General features: G+C 44.4%; 1 protein-coding gene across 1 annotated transcript in view; it reads right to left on the bottom strand.

Annotated features, from left to right (window-relative positions):
* Positions 1-13,609, bottom strand: part of LOC124616279 — a 150,339-nt gene that overhangs the window by 58,952 nt on the left and 77,778 nt on the right. The window lies entirely within an intron of this gene.

The following is a 13,609-nucleotide window of genomic DNA, read 5'->3' as shown; positions in this document are numbered from 1 at the left end:
AACAACAATGGGCCGTCACTTACTGGGAGCGGCAAGAAGATCTGACAGTTTTAAAGTACAAATAACACAAATGTTAAGAGTGATAAAAAATTGTATTGGTGTTAATGGAAATTAAACAAAATAATATTGGAACAACCGATTTCATCAGTTTTAGATTTGAAGATGACGTCCTTCAAATGGTGCCCTTCTGTGATGAAGCACTCTTCCAAAAAAATGGTTCAAATGGCTCTGAGCACTATGGGACTTAAACTTCTGAGGCCATCAGTCCCCTGGAACTTAGAACTACTTAAACCTAACTAACCTAAGGACAGCACACACATCCATGCCCGAGGCACGATTCGAACCTGCGACCGTAGCGATCGCGCGGTTCCAGACGGTAGCGCCTAGAACCACTCGACCACCCCGGCCGGCAAGCACTCTTCCAGTCTCGCACCAAAACTGTCGAACACATTCCCTAACATTGGGGAAGACAGGTTGACGATTTCTTGAGTTACAGCCATTTTAAGTTCGCCCAATGTGCGGGGCTTGTTTGTGTAGACTCATCATTTCAAGGAATCCCACAAGGAAAAAATCACAAACGCGTACATCAGGGAAGCATGCAGGCCATGCAATATCCCCGAAACGCGAGATTACTGGGCCACGAAACTTACTTTTCTAAAAACTCCATAACCGCATTGGCTGTATGGGCAGTTGCCCCATCCTCCTGGAATCACATTCTACTGCGCAGTAAGAGTTTTCTCCTAAGTTCAGGGATCAGGATAACAGATAACATTGCAAACTGACCGGATCTTCAAAGAAGTATGGCACAACAACAAAAGTTTTTGTTATACCACTCCAAACAGTGATGATTCAAATGGCTCTGGGCACTATGGGACTTAACATCTGAGGTCATCAGTCCCCTAGACTTTGAACTACTTAAACCTAACTAACCTAAGGACATCACACACATCCATGCCCGAGGGAGGATTAGAACCTGCAACCGTAGCAGCTGCGCGGTTCGGGACTGAGCGCCTAGAACCGTTCGGCCACCGTGGCCGGCCCAAACAGTGACCTTAGGACTACACAGAGGACGTTCATGCAGTTCTTCAGGATTTGTAGCTGACCAATAACGAAAGTTCTGTTTCTTTACATAACCGTCCAGATGAAAATGTGCCTCGTCACTCATTGTGAAAATTTTTTCATCTGTCATCAAATCAATCAATTGCTCTGAAAATGCTTTTCGCTTTGCATAGTCATTGGGCCTGAACTGCTGAGCAATAAAAATTTTGTATGGATGGAAATGCAGATCAAACCGCGAAAGTCGTCTTACCGAGCGGTCATACGTATGCAAAGCAGCAGCTTGTTTACTGTTCGGCCGCCGAGGACAGGCTTCCACAGCTTCTCTTACTCTATCGATATTCTCCTGGCGTCCGGGACGATCTTGGATGGCCAGTCGACTTCCGTTTCAAAGCTGAATCTGTAGCTCTGAAGTTAGTCATTCACAGCATAACTGTGTTGCCTGCCGGAACTTCTCCTCGTGGACCTAAATTAAAACGCCTACGGAACAGCCGATGCACAGCAACACAGGAATCGCCACTTTTAAAAAACACCTCGACCATGAACGCGCGTTGCTCAACCGACCACTGCTCCATGGCTACTAAAAAAAGTCCACGTGTAGGCTCTGAAATGCCCACTCCCCGCCACTCCTCACCACCTACTCGCTCAACTGTGAGGAGGCGAAAACTGTCAAATCATTTTGGCGCTCCCTGTACAAAAATACGTTTATATCACTCTTTCCGAAGAACATTTTTTTTAATTCTAATCACTGATCTAATTTTGCAGTCTCCATCATTGTGAGACAGGGTTGTAGCCTCTCCCCGATGTTATTCAATCTGTATATTGAGCAAGCAGTGAAAGAAACAAGAAAAATTCGGAGTAGGTATTAAAATCCATGGAGAAGAAATAAAAACTTTGAGGTTCGCAGATGGCATTGAATTCTGTCAGTGACAGCAAAGGACTTAGAAGAGCAGTTGAGCGGAATGGATAGTGTCTTGAAAGGAAGATATAAGATGAACATCAACTAAAGCAAAACGAGGATAATGGGATGCAGTCGAATTAAGTCGGGTTATGCTCAAGAAATTAGATTAGGAAATGCGACACTTACAGTAGTAAAGGAGTTTTACTATTTGGGGAGCAAAATAACTGATGATGGTCGAAGTAGAGAGGATATAAAATGTAGACTGGCAATGGCAAGGAAAGCGATTCTGAAGAAGAGTAATTTGTTAACATCGAATATAGATTTAAGTGTGAGGAAGTCGTTTCTGAAAGTATTTGTATGGAGTGTAGCCACGTATGGAAGTGAAACATGGACGATAACTAGTTTGGACAAGAAGAGAATAGAAGCTTTCGAAATGTGGTGCTACAGAAGAATGCTGAAGGTTAGATGGGTAGATCGTATAACTAATGAGGAAGTATTGAATAGGATTGGGGAGAAGAGAAGTTTGTGGCACAACTTGACTAGAAGAAGGGATCGGTTGGTAGGACATGTTCTGGGGCATCAAGGGATCACCAATTTGGTATTGGAGGGCAGCGTGGAGGGTAAAAATCGTAGAGGGAGACCAAGAGATGAATACACTAAACAGATACAGAAGGATGTAGGTTGCAGTAAGTACTGGGAGATGAAGAAGCTTGCACAGGATAGAGTAGCGTGGAGAGATGCATCAAACCAGTCTCAGGACTGATGACCCCAACAATAACAACATCATACTGTTACTCCTTGTCTTAATTTTTTCCTACTACTATCGCTCTAACATTTACATGGCTACATATAACGTAACACATAAGCGTCCAAAACAACTTACAGTTGTCTAGGGATGGATGAAAAAGGTCTTATGTAGCTTTGAGGGGAACTTATACAATTCTTTCCACAAAACAATGACATGCTCAGCTAGCGATGATGGAGCTGGGTAGCGATCAGGCACCCTTCTCTCCAAACTAGACCACAAACATTCAATAATATTGACATCTACATACTGTGGTGGCCAGGAGACATGCAACAATTAATCCTCGTGCTTACACAGCCAGCCCTGGACGATGCGAGCATCACTATTGAGGAACATTGTACCATCAAATGGACCTGATCAACCAAAATGGTCATATAATCCGGAGCAGTAACGCATTCCATTTTACAGCAATTGGGAATTCATTTCATGTATTTCATAACGGCTGTGGGCGACGCAGTGCCTGTTTATGCATGTCCGAAGGAACTTTGCGTCGTAATCAGAATGGCACAGGCAGTGCAATATCATATTTATCTGCCGACAATGGGCAAGCGACTTTCAAGTACAGCGCCTGACCTGTACGGGAATATATATAATGAATGTACAAGTACAGGTCGTAGAAGCTTGGTTGACGACATATGGAAGTTTGGGTTTGGCCGTGAGTCGCGCACGGATAGCCAACTGGTAAGGCGACGGCTCGCGATAAGCGCAAAATTCGGTTTCGAGTCCCGGTCCGGCACAAATTTTCATTGTCGTCATTCCATTCTACAGCTGATGGTCGTCCTTACACATGCATGTCCGAAGAACTCTGCATCGTAATTCAGAATGACACAGGCACTGCAATATCGTTCTTGTTCCCTAAGGTCGACCAAAACCCTTACTCGTCTATGTTATGGTGTTAGCTGTTTTGTCCGCCTCCGTAGCGTAGCGGTAGCATTACCGCCTACCACGCCGGGAGCCCGGGTTCGATTCCCGGCAGGGGACTGGGTGTTGTGTGTCCTTCGTCATCATTTTCATCATCATTGACTCGCAAGTCGCCGCTGTGGCGACACCTAAAGAGGACTTGCAATACGGCGGCCGAACTCCCCTGCATGGGGCCTCCCGGCCAACGATGCCATACGACCATTTAACCCAACAGGTGCTCCTCATACCTGGCTTTAATAGCTCCAGTTTTTCCTGGTCGCTTGAGTCGGTATATTCCTAACAGTAGGCCTTCGTCTCTGGCATGATGTACACGTAAATTACGCAAATATTTTATCCTGTGACTCCCGTTACAGCGGCCGGCTGGAAATCGGTATGTGCGAGATCCAAGCTGTAGGGTGGATGATGAAGAACAGTCCGATGAAGTTTTCTGAGCTTCTCTCGGGTGCGCAGATTTGTGTGAGGCTTTGCGTTGTCATGGAAAGGGAGACGCTCGTTTGCATCTGTGTGGTGACAAACACGCTGAAGACGTTCCTTCAATTTCCTGAGGGTGGAAATGTACACTTCAGAGTTGGTCGTTGCACCACAAGGGAGGACTTCAAACGGAACAACCCAGTCAGAGTCACAGAAGACCGTAGTCTTGACTTCACTGGTCGATGGTGTGACTTTGAACTTTTTCTTCAGAAGAGAGGTGGTATGGTACCACTCCATTAATTTCCATTTTTTCCGGTTCGAAGCGATGAAGCCATATTTCATTGCCTGTGACCAAGTTCGACAAGCAACTGTCACGATCAGTCTGGTAATGCTCAAGCAATTCCGCACAGATGGTACATCGTTGCTCTTTAAGGTCTTCTTTTAGGATATGAGGATCCCAGCGGCACACACCTTTGAACACCCCAACTGGTGGACGAGTGTGTCAGCACTACCAAGAAAGACGTCCGATTTACCAGCGAGGTAAAAATGAAATGAGAGTATGGCGATGAAATGAGCGTTTGGCATCGTTGACCGAGAGGTCCCCATGCGGGGAAGTTCGGCCGCCACGTGCAAGTCTTATTTCACTCGACGCCACATTGGGCGACTTGCGCGCCGATGATGAGGATGAAATGATGATGAGGACAACACAACACTCAGTCCACGAACGGAGAAAATTTCCAACCCGGCCGGAAATCGAACCCGGGTCCGCTGCACGGGAGGCAAGCATGTTACCACCCAGCTAAGCAGGCGGACACCAGCGAGATGTTTGATTGTGATTCGCCGATCAGTTCGAATGAGAATGTCCGCACGTTCCAACACTGCAGGAGTCACAGCTGTGTGCGGACGGTCGGCAAGCTTGGGGGCAGACAGGTTAGCCCGAACTTGTTGCGATGATAACAGATGCCTCGCCCAACAACTCACCGTGCTTTTGTTCACTACCAGGTCTCCATAGACATTCTGCAAGCGCCTACGAATAATTGCAATGCTCAGTTGCCGCCAAAAGAAACTCAGTGACAGCTCTTTACTTGGAACGTACCTCCGTTACAGACGCCATTTTGAAGGCTAGTTCTAGCGCCACCAGCTATCGGAACTTCACGATAGTATAGGGGTTGAAGCGGGGCTATTCCACGATTTCCCACAGCAAATTTCGCATTTTTTCAACAGAAACTGGCTGAGATAAAAAAGTGTTGTATTATTTATTGGGTGCCCCTAGAAGGTTGTTCAAATGGTTCAAATGGCTCTGAGCACTATGGGACTTCACTCCTGAGGCCATCAGTCCCCTGGAATTTAGAACTACTTATACCTAACTAACCTAAGGACATCACACACATCCATGCCCGAGGTAGGATTCGAACCTGCGACCGTAGCGGTGGCCTGGTTCCAGACTGTAGCGCCTAGAACCGCTCGGCCACCTCGGCCGGCTCGAAGGTTGTAATAGCTATTCGGAGACGAAGGCAGTTGTACAAGATAATGTTGAGAGATGCATGAAGGGCGTCTTTGGAGTGATTACATAACAATGTTCTAATTAATTTATTTAAATGATTTATGCACACTGTGAAGCTTGTGATTGGCTGCGCTAGGACAGCCGCGATCACTGACACTGGTCGCCCACAAGATAGCGCTGATACGCCCAGCTACACAGCCTCGTTTACATTGTAAGTACATAATGGAAAAACTTCGGTTATCAGGGATATTACTGGTTTATTAAAGAGCGAGGCATCACTCGTCGACTTTTTCTCTGAGAGTAAAAGCTGTTTCCCCTTTCAGTGCGATTCCCTAGAAAGAATGGTTAAATGAAACTTTCGCTGACAACCTGCTCAGAGTTTGCTTTCGGGAAACGTAATGATACTGCGAAATCCGGCGCGGCCTTTGTCGGCGCGCTCGGTACCGGATTTGCCGGTGGCGAACAATCAGGCAGCGAGCGCTGCACAAAGGACCGCCGTGGCGCTTTTGAGCCGCGCGGCCGCCAGTTCATATCCCCGCGCTCGTTAATCAGCGCACGTCATTCCGCAGCCAGCAGCCGGCAGCCGACCTGCCGCGGCGCGTCGCCTTGCTCTCGCCATTATTTCGCGCAGCGCGCCACTTCGCTTTTATAAAACTTCCTTGTGGGAGCTCAAACGCCGTGTGTGCGGAACTCGTGCGAAAAGCGAGCTGCTTCTGGTTGCGAGAGCACAGGACAATTCTTCTTCAATCCTTTATACGCTTAAAATTTACGTTCCTGTTAGCGCGGGGCGCAATACTACTTCGGCAAGAATGAAAGAAGGTCGACACCGACGGTCACAGACAGTGGCAAGAACTACAGACCTATACAGCCTGACAAAAAAACGTGAACCGCCCAGAAGGCAAGCCAGTGTCAATGTAGCTTAGCACAGTACACACCGTCGGCGGCCATGTAAGTGATCAGAGTCGCATTTCTCTGTGGAAGGTATAACGGCTATCACAGAGCATTAGCGTTGCTCGTGTTTATTGTTGTTACTAGCCCAGATAGCGTACATTAGTGGCGTGAACAGCGTCAGATGTTGAGTGATCAATGTGAAGGACGCGAAGATGACGCGTATGGGTAAGCTACCGCATTATCAGCACCTTATAAACAACATAGAGGAATGCAGCCGGGTGACGTTGTCCACAACCGCCGATATTTGACAAGTGACCACCCTACCATTTTCAAGGCGAAACTGCAGCTAGTAGGCACTGTGAAAGGGAATTTAAAAGCTCGGTTTGAAAAGCAATATCGAATAGATAACACACACACATACATACACACTCACACACCAGGCACACACACACACACACACACACACACACACACACTGTAAACAGTAGCACAACCACACTACCAAAGATGACCGACGCTAGAAGTTATCGAAAGCGAAAAGTGAGAAATAAACTGTGAAGTGCCTCTGGCTTTTTTTTTTTTTTTTTTTTTTTTTTTTTTTTTTTTTTTTTTTTAAACGAGGGAGTGAGCAAGATTCCATGCAGAATCAAACTAAAACCCTCCATCTCTATTTACGAGGTTTCTTGGTAATTTAATTTTAATTGCTTCGTTAGTAACACTGTCCCAATAGCTGGAAGTGCATGCCAGAATTTCCTCGTTGTTACATTCCAAGGTACAACCGGGGCCAAGACAATATTCTGCCCGTCTGTTGTAAGCGTGTGTGATGCTTATGTTCAGCACACTGCTCCTCCTCGCTCCTTGTAGACTGCCCTTTAAAGGACGAATCACCTAAAACTTGCACCGCAGATATTTCGGAAACGGAAAGTGTTATTAATATGTGGTTTTTATAGAGTGGATTGGTAGTCGGGGCCTCGTACTGTTAGCCAATGAAGGGATTGTAATAATACTTAGAAAGTGTACTTTTTGTGCAAACATACACTTTTTTAAATGGAACAACGCCTATTGACATTTACAAACTAAAAGTGGAGAATGTTAGAATGTCAGTGGTGTTTGTTGCAGGATTATAGTGCTAGTTGCTTACGAGATGTCGTATTTTTAAAAGTTTCCACCCCGACAGTTGTAGAATACCTGTGGTAGCACGCACTAAACAACAAGACAACTGCACACACTAGTTATGTGGATTGTGGCCAGTAACGAGACGCTTCACAACGTGTTGAGTTCAAAATGACCACCGGCAGCGGCAATACGCGCTTCCAAGTCTGGCACTGAACGACTGTTGCACACACGTGCTAGCATTTTAGTGGAGATGTACGAGCAGGCTGCAGTAATACGTCGTTGAATATGATCGGATTGTAGTTGGTGCGTCCTTGTAGACAACGTCTTTCAGCTTCCCCCCAAAGAAAAAGTCTACAAGCGTCAAATCCGGAGAACGGACGAGCCAAGGTACAGATCATCTACGTCCAATCCAACGATTTGGAAACAATCTGTGAAGACATGCTGTAGTGCTTCGTGCACTATGGGCTGGAGAGCCAGCATGTTGGTATCACAGGTTCCTCCTAGTCTGCAGAGGAAGATCTTCTAGCAACCGCAGAAGATGGTCTGTTAGGAGACTGCGACACGTTCAGTGTTCCATCTGTGAAACATGAGCCTAGAGCTGATGGTTCCCTGTCCTACACCATACATTTACATTCCATGGGCGCTGACGTTCCATCTGACGAAGCCAATGGGGGTTGTCAACAGACCAGTAGTGCACGTTTCGGTTGTTTACCTCGTCATGATTGATAAATGTGGCTCCATCTCTGAACAAGATACGGGATCATACATGTGGAGTGCCATGTCTTAATGTCCATGTATAGAAGTTAACACGATTCGCATAATCGTTGCCATGCAGCTCTTGATGGGAGAGATGTGATAGGGATGAAACCTATGTCGACAGAGAATGCTTACGGCACGTGCCTGGCTTACGCCACTTCCTCGTGTGATTGGGCGGGAACTGGCATGCGGATCAACTGCGACAGCAGCAAGAACATTAATTTATCCCTCTTCTGTCGTCACTTGTTTCCTTCTGTTAAGTTGTCTAGGTGTTACACTACCACTTTCACGAAACTGGTTGAAGAAGCTGATAAATAATTGCCGAGATGGTCGACGTCTATTCGGATGTCTTGCCGCATACACCGTACAAGAACAGCATTCTTCCTACACTCTTCATACACCATTAGCATGTCGGCTTTTTCTGCTTTGGTAAATCCCATCATCCACCCACGAACTACTGCTTGGACTGTCACACACGATGTAGCAATTCGGAATGCACTCAAGGAGCACACAAGCACACTATGATCTAACACAACAACATCGAACCTAGCGACAACGCAGGTTGAATGGTACAAACAACTGCCGGTGTGGAAACTTTTAAAAATACGATATCTCGTAAATGACTCGCACTAGAATCCCGCAACAGACACCACTGACCTTCTAATTTATTATAATTTTAGTCTGTTAATGTCAATGGGTTTTGTTCCTTAAATGCCGGGCGCTGAGGTCGAGCGGTTCTAGGCGCTTCAGTCCGGAATCTCACTGCTGCTATGGTCGCGGGTTCGAATCCTGCCTCGGGCATGGATGTGTGCGATATTCTTAGTTTAGTTAGGTTTCAGTAGTTCTAAGTCTAGGGGACTGATGACCTCACATGGTAAGTCCCGTAGTGCTTAGAGCCATTTGAACCACTTTTTTATTCCTTAAATGAAACAACAAGTTTACTGTTACCAGTCACTTTTTATTTATCTCCACAGCGCGTTTCAAAGGTTTAAACCTCCATCATCAGGTGGATTTACACTTGTTAATATGACATTTGTGTGCGTTTTGTGTTACGATTTTTCGGAGGAACTCATGGCACTGTGTAATTTGGAATGGCGTTATTTTTGAACAATTTCTATTGAAGTAAATGTGCTGTGTTATCAATGCGAGCTTTTCTGCACTGTTTTTGCACTCGAAAATAGCCTTGATTGCGTGACTGGGCAGATTAACTTCCAGCACATTCACTTCAATAGAAATTGTCTCAAAAATAACGTCATTTCAAATTAGACAGTGCCACAAGTTCCTCCAAAAAATCGTAACACAACACACACACAAATGTCATATTAACAAGTGTAAATCCACCTGATGATGGAGGTTTAAATCTTTGAAACGCGTCGTGGAGATAAATAATCAGTGACTGGTAACAGTAAACTTGTTGTTTCATTAATTGTCAACAACAGTCCCGGCAAAGCCGTACCTAAAATGTTCGCATTTAAAGGGCTTTGTTCCATTTAAAAAAGTGTATGTTTGCACGAAAAATACACTTTCTGAGTATTATTACAGTCTGTTAATTGGCTCAGAAGCGAGCCCCTAACAACCACGGCACTCTGTGAAAACCGCACATCAATAGCACCTTCCATTTCCGCAATATTTGCGGTGGTAGTACAGGTGATCCACCCTGTATATGACACGCCACAACTGCAAGAACATGTGGTGTAGCAAAACACCTTGTTACTCCGTTGAGCCCACTATTAGGAAATCGGCAGATTTCTTACTTCGTTTAAAGGGAATACGCCTGAATGATTCTGATATCGTAGTAAGTTCTGATGTTCCCTTTCTCTTCACTCGTGTTCCTCCGTCTGATTGCTTTTGTTAATTGAACTGAATTAATGAACCTATTTCGACATGTGTTGACTTCCAACTTACTTTTTATTCAATGACCAGCACTATGACAATACAGATGTAGTTGCGATGGGAAGCCCCTTGTCACCTCTTAATGCGAATCTGCTTATCGAATGATAAGGAACGTGCCTTGGAGTCGACGGCTTTGAAATCTTTTTCCAGATATGTAGACCATACTTTTGTCGTTTGGTCTGAAGGTACTGAGGCTTTGAACGACTTTTTACAGCACCTCAATTCGATCCACCTTAATATTCGTTTTGCGATGGAGATGGAAAAGCATGTCTGCCTTCAGCTAACCCATCTTAGGGTCACCTTTCGTCACAATGGATACAGTGAAAGACAGATCAGGCGTGCATTGCGCTATCGACCAGCCGTGCACCGGGTGAGTGATGATAATACCGAGTTGGTACCCAGGTCTGCGACCTTCCCCCTTACGCAGGGAGCAGTTCCAACAAGACTGGTCGTATTTTGCGGAAATGTGATGCGAAATCTGTTTTCAGACCTAACATTTAAGATTAGGATCCTTTTAGGTTCCGTAAAGGATGTATTTTGGTTAGCTAAGGCACGTGTCTGTCGCATTTCTTGCAGTTTTGGCATGTCGTGGTATTCATCATAATATCAAGACGAGCGGTCTACGGAACATAGTGGTCACACACGCTGAGAACAGCCGAACAAATCGGCTATTGCAAAAAATTGTATTAGCACCGGTCATCCTACGAGATATAACAACATGGACATTGTGACATGCACTGCTACTGGGATTGTGTTATTCAGAAAGCAGTTGAAATTAAATTAGCAAGTAACCTCATAAATAGAGATGGAGATTTTTACTTAAATTCCGCGTGGGATCCTGATCTCTCCTTCGTTAAAAATAGAAGGACGGAGTGAATGCTATCTCACCCATTGTTTAGTAGCTTTCACTATAGATAAATTTTGGCATCGGTCATGTTTGGTCGTGTGGTGGCACTACTATTCGCAGTGTGTGTGTGTGTGTGTGTGTGTGTGTGTGTGTGTGTGTTATGTTTCCGGTATTGCTCTGTAATCACAGGTTTTAAATTGCCTTGCCCAGCGCTTAATTACTGCAGTTTTACCTTGAAAATGACAGGGTGGTCACCTGTCGAAATATTGGTGGTTGTCGAAGGCGTCACCCGGCTGCGTTCCCGTTAAGCCATTGTGTACACCGGGAGAAACTCAGGTCTCAGCACGTGACAGTTGAAAGGGGCCTGATTGTGTATCTCCATTTGAACAGCTTGTCGAATAGTACAGTATCTAGATTCATGAGGCATTCGGGCGGTGACGGTAGTCCGACGTTGGACTGATTGGGAACGTGAGAGCAGACATGCTTGTCATCAAGTCATTGTCTTGAAAATGGAAACACGTGTTGATTGTTATTAGCTTCTTTTTCAAGCGGTTTTGAGCGTGTAACTGGCTTTTGATGATACTTCTTCATTTGTTTTCAGTTACTGATTCTTGGTGTGACGTAAATTAATAGTGTAACATATAAACTATTAAATACAGTACTGGTAAATTTCTTCAATTGCAGCACTTTTAAATTTAAGCAGAACATTTGTTCCCAGGTACATGACCAAGTTGTATCTTGGAACAGTTTCTCACTCTTGGAAAAATCTTACTTCTCCGGAGTAATTTTGGCAATTTCAGAAAAAGACTGCAGGAAACATATAGTGAATCCTTTCATTTCAAAATGGAATAAGTAGATATATTAAAATTCTATTGCAGGGCTGGCAAGAGTTCGAAAATTGTTCCAAATTACGACACTTCCATATTCTCCGCTGCAATATGAAAGAGTCATTATGATCACTCTCTTATGATATTTTGCGTGATTACTCTTCACTGTTTATTGGCTTCAGCTACTTCATCTTTCAGATATGTTAGCGCGTATAAAAAACATGAGGATATTTTCGGTACTTACAGTGGGTAATTCAACCGTTGTGTCACCGGAATCGTACTAGGATAGTCTGGGGTCAAATCCCCTCAAATCAGCCAAAATTGAGCTTTCCAGCTTTTCCATAAGTCACTTCAAGCAAATGCTGAGACACATCCTCCAACGAAATTACAGCAGTTTCTTCCTCATCTTGTTCTAACGCAACTACTTTGGTGACAGGACGTGAATGTGTTTTTCCTTGTTGTTTTAGATTCCATTAACGTCACTGACACCGCATTTGTATACATTATGTACCTACCCCATAAACACCTGTAGAATGTGTGGGTTAACCTGCTTGTGATAACTTTCGTACTAATTTGTGAATGAAAAGATGTTTAAAATTTTTCTAGTTCTACTCCTTCAGCTACATCCATACTTTGCAAGCTATCGTGCGGTGCGTGCCGGAGGGTACCCTGATACTGAGATATGCTTAATTCCGTTGATCAGGCTGGTTCTCGAATTTCCTGGTGGTCTTGTAAACAAATGCAAAGACTGGGCTCAGAGGTAAGCTGAAACACAGGATGTCAGCTAGACCTGGCAGAAATCTTCACGCCAGATTAATGACCACTGGCCTTGTACACTGGGCAGATTGAGAATAGCTTTTACAGTTTTCTGCTCTTGTCTAGGAAAATTATACATTCAGCTATATTACGCATCCCGTTCGTTTCATAAGTCTATATTAAAGAGATACTCGAAGGTGTGAAACATGTCAGATGAACAAGTACATCGTACATATTCGTGAATGAACTAATTAATTTCCTTCTCTAGACGCTAAATAAAATAGTTCAAGATTTGTTATCAGTAGGTTCGAACAACACGCAAGTGTTATGGAGATGCTTCGGGAACTCGAACGTGAACCCCTGGACGGAAGGCGACGTTCTTTTCGTGGAACAATATTGAGAAAATTTAGAGAACCGGCACTTGAAGCTGACTGCAGAACGATCCTACTGGCGACGGCATACGTTTTCCGTAAGGACTACGAGGATAAGATATGAGAAATTAGGCAACTGGAGGAGGAAAGGAAGCAACTAGTAGTGGTATGGTACCCTCCGCCACGCACCGTACAGTTGCGTACGAACTATGGATGTAGATGTGGAGCTAAAATATTACAAACGTCTTTCCATTTACAAATTAATACGAAAGTTCTCACAAACAGATCAACCTATACATTTTACAGGTGTTGGTAGGTACAAAGCACTCGCGTTATATGATATTGGTAGTAATAAATATATAAATTTATTTTCATTAGAAATTAGTCATTGCGGTAGGAGCTGTTCGTCAATAATTCCTTTAGATTTCTCTTAACTGCATTTTATTAGTGGATAAACTATTTGTGGTTGCCAAAAAGTTGTAAATGTTCGTGAGTAAGGTATACCATTCGACATCGTTATTATGTAGCTTATTCCTATTCAAGGTATTAATTAT

This window comes from Schistocerca americana, chromosome 5 (assembly GCF_021461395.2).
Source record: "Schistocerca americana isolate TAMUIC-IGC-003095 chromosome 5, iqSchAmer2.1, whole genome shotgun sequence".
Taxonomy (NCBI): Eukaryota; Metazoa; Arthropoda; class Insecta; order Orthoptera; family Acrididae; genus Schistocerca; species Schistocerca americana.
Note: the sequence above shows the minus strand (reverse complement) of the source record. Positions and strands in the feature narration are given on the sequence as shown.